The 8,886-nt window shown below is 39.6% G+C and overlaps 1 long non-coding RNA gene and 1 pseudogene across 1 annotated transcript; both read left to right on the forward strand.

Moving 5' to 3' along the window:
* Positions 1–275: 275 nt before the first annotated feature.
* LOC124656467 lies at positions 276–3,301 on the forward strand (annotated as a pseudogene).
* A 1,352-nt stretch (positions 3,302–4,653) lies between these two features.
* Positions 4,654–7,454, forward strand: LOC124654773. The gene is made up of 3 exons (XR_006988457.1): positions 4,654–4,983; positions 5,089–5,864; positions 6,849–7,454. It is a non-coding gene; the product is annotated as an uncharacterized LOC124654773 (long non-coding RNA).
* The last annotated feature ends 1,432 nt before the right edge of the window (positions 7,455–8,886 follow it).

Here is an 8,886-nt window from a genome sequence, read left to right on the forward strand (position 1 = left end):
CACCAACCAAACACACCCTTCTTCTCCATCCATCCATTAACTGCGCCGCCGCCCGCTCCAGTTCCCCTCTCGGCTCTCCTGATCCAGCGCCGCCGTGCCTCCCTCCCGCCGCCCTGAAGCCACTTCCCAACGTATCCCCTCCCCATGGTGACCGGGGAACTCTCCATCCACAGGTGACGCGCGCGCGAGAGGATCCACCGTCGGGCGGACTCCATGGTCAAGCTCGTGCATGTTGTTGCCCGACTCACGGCGAGCGATCCCAAGGCAGCGAGGTCATGGGGCGGGCGGTGGAGAAATCGGCGACCTCCGCCCCTAAACCAGCCCCTCCTAACCAATTCCACGACCGGCGTGAGGAGCTCGCCGTGGCGCTGCATCGCCGGCGGGGAGGCGCGGAGGAAGAGATGGTGGTTGCCTGCCCGGAGCTGCTGCTACCTGCAACCACCGCCCCGAGCTGCTTCCGCCGGCGACGTCCCCAAGATCCTACCGCCGGCCACTTCTCCGGCATGCTGCTGACGGTCACACCCCAGCCATCTGCTGCGTGGTGAGTTCTATCGTCCCCTCCTGCATCTACTTTTGCAGAAAAGAGTCTCCTTTTTTTCTGCTGGATTGAATCGTGTGTGCATAGGTACTATGCACACATGGAGTAGATGGGAATCCATTTGCTAAATCAAAACTCGTTCTGTGCAAGCATGTCCATACTCCACACCTGTATATATTCCGGTTATTATATAAGCAGACATGTATGCTGCTGAATCTGAATGTTGTGCATACCAATATTTGCAGGATTCAGATGTAGACTTACGAAAGACGATCCACATCATGATGGAAGTGACGCTTCTGAAGTAAAGCAGCAAGATTGTAAATGTGGTCTCAAAACAGAGAAAAAGAAAAGAAAGTCTTCCACGGGAAAGGTACCCTGCAAAACTGTTCGCTGCTGAACATGTCACGGTCCACAATATAGTTAGTTCTATACGTTGCTTATGATTTGCATATATTTGCTGCTTTATGTTCAGATCTCCAAAGATGAAAAGAATGCACTCAAACCATGCTTATCGTCACGTTTTCTCTGGATTGGTGCATGTCCTGTGAAGAGTAAATTTATCGAGTACCTCAATCATGTAAAGCTGGGTCATGTGCCAAGGCTGACTCGTGTTGAGTTGGGTATTATATAGAGGTCCGTCATTTTCAATTGATTTGTTTGCTTCAGCTATATATGTTTGTATTCTGAGTCTAATTTCTGCAGGTCTCTTGAAAATCCACTTTGACTGTCGAAGTGGTTTTTACACGAGGAGAAAGAGAAGCTTTCTTGGTATCATGACTCAGTGAGACAACACTATGTTGAACTCCAGTCTGGTGTTCAAGAATGTCAACCGGCTGATCTCGCTAGACCTTTAGCAGTTGGACAGCTGCCACAGCCTGTCATCCCCAAACCAGGGAACTTCGTGATGGCAATGTTTTTACTCTTGACTGTGATAGTTGCCGGGTTCAATTTGATCGGTTGGAGCTAGGTGTTGAGTTTGTGATGGTAACCAATGTTTTTCTGTTTTGATCATTTTGGTGGCATGTCTTATTTTATCTCTTATGGTTTAAAATGTTAACTGCCGATTATTTTTGATTTTCTGTATTGCACTCTGCAATGCATGCTTTCAGTAAATTGATTCTCTTCATTCATCCATCTGAAAAACTATGAGAGTAACTAATGCTGAACTGAAAACTAAGAGTAATACATGTTTGTTTTAACTCTGCTGTCATCACGTTTTCATGTTGTTAAATCTATTTTTTTTATTGCTGGGAATCATTATCAGTTGCTTAGTCCAATCAGAAAGAAAAGTTGTTTTATGCACTCACATAGTCTGCAGAAAACAATTTCGATTTGCGACCGGAAGTTTCTACCCTGAACTATAATTGTAAAATGTAATAAATAAATATGTCTATGAAAAGATTATCTTTGTAGACAGTAATCTAATCTACTGATATTTCCATATGTTCAATCTAAAAAACATAAAATATCTATTGATCAAAAGTAAATTAACTTGACTTCAAATATTCTAGGACAACTCTTGTTTTATTTTGGAGGTAGGACAATATACATTTTCTGTTTTGTTCGTTATACTTTAATTTGATTTGCTTTCCTTGCACAACTGTACCTATTCTATTCATTTGTTTTATATCCGAGGAAGGGGCAGCCTTATGGAAGAATTTTCTATCTAAGTGGCTTAGTGCAAATGATTGTTCTCTATGCTTGCTTGAATATAATAACAAAACAAATATAAAGATGGCATATTGGCATGTCAAATAGGTTACTCATCCACAAAATGTTTTTTAATGTTAACAAAGATTTTTTTTACTTTGCAGGGTATTGATTGTATGCCACTACACCCACTGGAAGTTCTCCCTGAATCTTTCCGACAGCAAAATATCGTGAATAAATACTAGAAGCTTCCCTGAAGTAAAATTGGAGGATCGATTCATAGTGTATGGTGGTGGCGGTGCAGCAAGATTCGTACCAAATGTGAGTTTCAGCGGTGCTGATGCAACTTACTTTGTACATTTTAGTTACTCAATATGTATTTTAATTAAGGAAGCTAAGGTGACAGCATATGTAGTGGGAGATTTATAATACATGTACTCGATGTGGAATAACCTATCTGTTTGTCTGAAGCATTGACTATTTTATTTTGTCCTTGTACTTCTCGTGTTACCGAAGTATAAGACTTTGCTTTGTTTTTAATTTGCGTGTATGTCGTCTACCTTTTTGTGAGTGACCAGGAAACGTTCAAAGTGACGGGGGGAATGCTTTTGTGAAAATAGGAGAAGAACTAGGCAATCTAAATATCCGTGGTACCGGCTCTGGTCCTAGCATACTAGGCATAAGGCGGATACCTACCGACTCAGGACAGCATGTCAAGATAACAGCATGTCTGGCCACTTTGACCCTATGACAACCAATGTTTCTAGTCCAAGGTTTCCCAACGGTCGTGATTTCGAAGTGCAGTTTCCTTCAGAGCTGATTTCATCCTGTGTAGCTCCTTATGATACAGGTATAAAAACCATAGAGATCTCACATATTCTTCGAGTCGTAATGTGTCTGGTGGTCTAATCAGTGGTAATCTTCTTAATGCATTAGAACCACATGAAGAAGCAGTATCATCCTGCTGAAATGATGCACATTCTCGATTTGGTGCTCTCGCACCTACAGCCGTGCAGCTCCCAGAACGTCCCTATCTACAGGGTGATTGAGATGTGCATGCGTATCATCAAGAACCAAATGTTAGCGCTGATACCCACCCCTAGTGGCTAGTGGTAAAGTTTGAAGCTGAATATGATTTTTTTTTGTTCAATGCATCTGTACTAAGACATTGTCAAAGGAACATGAGGGTCAAATCTTATTATCTTAATAGCTGCAGCTTTTCTTGAATTATTTGGTCGATATATATAGTTGAAGTAAGAATGACTATTTTTTTTATTAGTTGATCGGTCATACATATATATAAATATGATCACTTCTTTCTTCAACTTGTCTATTTGCTATGTGATATACTCACATTTTTTTAATCCTTTGCATGATTTTGGAGATTCGGGTCATTTTAAAATCCATGTCATGTGATCTTTACTTTTACCTGCAAATTAGATATCATATGCAAATTGTCCACTTAATTGGCATTAGGTAAATTATATTACATTTCATCAAGTTAGTCAATTCATTGAGTAAAGCATTCAGTATAACATATTTTACCTGGACGACATAGTATCTTGCGGTACACAAGTTAGCTGGTGGTGTTTGCTAGTTATTATCGCCATACATTTTTCATGCTTACGGAAATGAATGTGTTTTGGAATTAATAGACCATTGTCACGCCATAAAATCGAGTACTGATCAGCCTGATCTAAGAGGTTTAGAATGATAGAATCTATGATGGAGTGATATTTAAATCTGAACTTAACTACTATATAGAACATGCAAAATGGTCTACTCATGTGAAGTGATAGTTGAATTAATGGTATTTTGACATGCTAAACTTGCTACCAATACAGAGTGCTTATTATGTGTTATGCCTTGATCATTTTATTGAAATAAATTGCTCTTACTTGGCTTGAATATCTGTACTTGCTTTGGTAAAATACTCAATTTGATGTTGTTGCTTTCATACTAGGTGAAAATAGGTATGTTGTCATTGAAAGAAGCATTTGGTACTGATATAGCTATATTTTGTTCTCACCTTCTTGTAGAAAGAGTATCATATGCTATTAATACCGGTTATTTTTCTCGGTAAACTGGTTGTTGGACAGTATGCATCAAGAATGCCACTAGCAACAACGTCACCAAGGTGGTGCCTTCACGAGGGATAACGAGGCCTTGGTCGGGTACCTCTTCGAGTGGCGGTCGGTCTACTGTGATGTGCATGGTTCTACTTGTCACTACTATGGCTTGCTCTATTGTTGTTGTGGCTAAACAATAGTACTACTTTACTGCAAATGTTCATATGCATACCTCGAGGAGACATAATCTTATTGTATATCATACTGGAAGTTTTCAAATCAACTGTTGAAATTTCCCATTAGTGTTGAGAGAAGAAAAGAGAACTTAATCAATCCATCTTGGAAGTGCATATAGGAAACTTGTACATTCTCAGGTTCAAAGCGCATATTATTTTCCTGCTTATCCATAGAATCTTATGTAGGGAAACTATGTGGCCGTGATAGTGATTGCAAGCTAGATCCAAACTTTCTTGCTCAGTACTCATGCTCATGTTCGTGTCCATGCAGAAAAAATCAAGGACAGCAATGTCGGCCTCCCTAAGCTCCCGGTGGTGGTTTCCTTGCCTGGGCTGCTGGCGTTGGCGTTCCACATGGAGCAAAAACTAGTGTCTTCCAGGAGAAGGACAATGAGCCAACGTTGTTCCTCCAGATGCGCTGCCTCCGTGACATGCAGCGCTGACCTGCTGCTGCTCTTTTCCAACAGCAACGACGATGTCAACAATGGTGAGTACAGTAGACCCGTCCGCTTCTCCTCATGTGTTTTTTGTGTGTGGTGAAAACCCTTGCTTAACTAACCTGTTCTGGGTTCATGGTTGGATGTGGTGGTAGAATCCAAGGCGGTAGTGATGGCACGAGTGGGGTTACAGGATGGGCAGCTTGTCCAAGACGGCGCCCTGCCAATTACTTCCTCCACTCGAATACTAGGGACAAGAACGACTACAACGGATAGGTAGTACTTATCTGTGCTGTGACGAATGGACTAATGAATGAGCTGATTTGATTGATAGTTTTTTCGTGTTCTCTGGATGAAATCTCATTGTGGATGATTAGTTCATTGGCTGAGCTGAAACCTTGCACTCGTCTGTGTACAGGTGTTCTATGTTTACATTTTAGATTTATATGGTGTTTCCTTAGATCGGAATCATGCGTCTGCATGTGTTGTGCAACAGTGAACTAATTATCCTTGTGTACTTGACGAATTAATATGTATACATGGATATGATCAATTTGTATCTATGTATGCACCTTGTATCTACATGAATTCTTTTGTATTAAAATGTGGCGGACTTTTTGACAATGTGGGTGCCATTTGAGCATTCTTGTTTGCTACCCTGTTTTTGCATTCTGCTTTATAGAATAGCAAGCTCCTCTATGATTATAAGTATCATCATAAGGTTATAAATAGAGCTATACTATTTATCTATTCTTTTTTCTTGCTTCATAATCACTTTATTGATTTAATGTGCAATTCTATGATATTTTCTTTCTTTTACTTATATTTCCATCTATCTTAACTGCAAGTTGTAGAAGCCTGAGAGCATAGGAGGCAGCAGGCTGATGCATGACTGGTGGGTGGCCTTCTTCTGCGACTCTGCGGTTTTTTGGTAAGTTTCTGGTTCCACTTCTTATTGTGTGATGCCATGCAATCTAGCCATGGTTTTACTTAGTTACTGGCTAGATCGAGCTGATTGATGTGTATGTTGCCATGTTCAAACTTGGCTCAGGGACACAAAGTTAGTTTTTCATGTAGGATAGTTGCAGTTGGTGCTAAAAATACACAAAGTAATATCATATATCTGTTTGGGGATTTCTCTTGAACTGAAGGTTGTGTTTTTAAGTGACTGCTTTATATGTGTATTGTCACGTTCACTGCACTGTTGCAATTATTACGTGAGTTGTGATTACCACATACCTGGGAGCTGTGTTGCACCATTGCACTAAATAGCTGATGCCACTACTTTCTGATTTAAGCAACTTGTAATATTGTTTAAATTTTTTTTACTTGTAATGTTATTCATGGTTGCCCATAAGTATCACATTGAGCTAGATAATATCCACCCTTGTTATGTGGAAGCGCATGCAAACTTTGAACGAAAATCAAGATGTTAGAATATGAAGTCTACTGCCTACTAGGGTGTCAAGGTGGGATCCCGGTGGGATGTCATTTTGTACTAGGTAGTTCAAATTTTGATGTCAAAATTTGTACTAAAAAAATCAAATTATACTACAAGTGGGACAAAAGTGGGATCCCACTTGACACCCTTACTGCCTACTACTAGTAGTAGTTCATTATTTGGGTACATATCATATATCACTGAAACATGTAGTCAAGCTGATATATTATTTACCATTAAAAATATACAGACTGCTGATTCTCTTGAGGATTCGTGGATATACTTATTTTACATCGGAAACTAGGTATGCATGATAGCCTTTGAATTGCTGGGTGGGAAACTAGGACTTGATGTGATATTTAAGTATTGAAATAAAGAATGCTATTACTAATATGCATGGTAATTGTTTGGTTATATGGCACATATCCCTTGAAACATGTCGCCGAGCTGAGATATTGTTTTGACTTTTTACAGGATATTGTCTACTGATGTTGTTGATGGTATAATTATTTTACGTTGGTAACTAGGCATTCATGATTAATTTTAGATTTCTGGTTGTGAAATTAAGATTGGATATGATATTTGTGTACAGAAATGAGGAATGTTTTACTAAACTGACATGATATTGTTTAGTACTAGGGGAGGTATGCCACATACACATTGGAAGTCTAATGCACTGTTTGATGTGTAAGAGATGAGGACGCATCTCCTCTTGTCTCCAAGTTGAATTGAATAGATTTGGTTCCATCTTTAATATGGTGGAATATTTTGATATATTGGGGCATTTCTTTGTTTTCTTAACTACTTGCTAATGTATGATGTATCATAACACCCTTATGCAAGTGACTGGAGTTTTAAGCCCTCATAATTCAGCCTTATGTTCCTTGCTATTCTAGTTCGCAAAAACTCCATGGACTGATTCCTATAACACTAATATGATAAGCCTTCTACAGAAAATACAAGTGTTCTTTTATATTATGGTTTTATGATCTTTTTTAGACCTCATCTATCTTTTACTTAATGCTTTGGATCAGACAAAGTCATCTCACTACTCTCTTGTATATTATTAGGCCCTTCGATTTCCTTGCCGACCGGCTATGTACTACAGCTCGCCTCCTGCTCCTCTCTCTCGTCGGGTGTTCATTTCGGTGTTACCCGGTTGTTATGGCTCCAGTAGTGTTGTTGTTGCTGATGTGCTCGCCACGTCCTACACCATGATAGGAATATGATATCGACTCAGAGAGGACCATCATGCCCATGGACATGGAGAAGCAACCTGGTGCCTCAGGTCTGAGATGGTCACAAGGTGAGTAACTCCTTCATTGGGTTGTGTTAAATGCCGCTTCAATCATTTTGCGATTTGTCGTTGATCGGTCGCTATGGTTGATCCAATGGTTGTCCAATGATTTGCCGTTGTGATGTCCAATGGTTGCCTTTGTTACTTCCTGATGTATTGATCCACTCTGTAGTTGTCAAGTCTAGCACACATATGTGGTAAGTTGAGTAATAATCAGTCTAGCACATGGATGTACCTTCGCTATCTTGCTAGAAGTATTTGTCACCAGCTTGAGTTTTTTGTTCCACTCATTTCTCCGCTGTGTGTTGTGAGATGCCATGCCATCTAGCCATGGCTGTACGTAGTTCCTGGCTAGATTGAGCGATGAATATCTATGTTGCCAGGTTCAAAGTTTGCTCAGGGAAGCAATATTAGTTTTTCATGTAGGACAGTTGGAATTGGTGCTGAAAATGCACAAAGTAATATCATATCTCTATTTTTATTAAATTTATATTCAAACGATTGAGAACAGTTGTCATCGGTCTGCTATGGGGAAGTCTCTTGAACTGAATGTTTTTTAAGTGACTGCTTAGCATGCGAAATATCACATTTCTCTAAATGCTTTTTAAGGGATATGTTGCAATTACTATGTGAGTTGTGATTACCACATACCTGAAAGTTGTGTTGCACCATTACAGTAAATAGCTAATACGTGAGTTATGATTACCGCATACCTGGAAGCTATGTTGCACCACTAGCTTCTGATTTAAGCAACTGCTTGTGATCTTGTTGAAGTCTTTTTTAATTGTAATTAATATCATAGTTGCCCATATGCTTATGATATTTGAGTATCACATTGAGCTAAATAATATGTACCCATCTTGTAATGTGGAAGCGCATGCAAACTTTGAACGAAAATCAAGATGTTTGAATATGAAGCCCGCTGCCTACTACTAGTAGACTAGTAGTAGTTCATTATTTGGGTACATATCATATATCACTGAAAGGTAGTCAAGCTGATATATTATTGACCATTAACAAATATTGACTGCTGATTCTCTTGAGGATTGGAGGTTATTCTAAATTAGAATCTGGGCATTTATGATTACCTTATCTGGGTGGGAAACTAGGACTTGATGTAATATTTGTGTATTGGCTAGGAAAGATGCCCGGGCGTTGCACCGGGAAAATAAAATTAAACTTTTGTAGAATATTTCTTAATTTTTATTAATTTTA

The sequence above is a fragment of the Lolium rigidum genome, chromosome 5 (genome assembly GCF_022539505.1).
Source record: "Lolium rigidum isolate FL_2022 chromosome 5, APGP_CSIRO_Lrig_0.1, whole genome shotgun sequence".
Classification (NCBI taxonomy): domain Eukaryota; kingdom Viridiplantae; phylum Streptophyta; class Magnoliopsida; order Poales; family Poaceae; genus Lolium; species Lolium rigidum.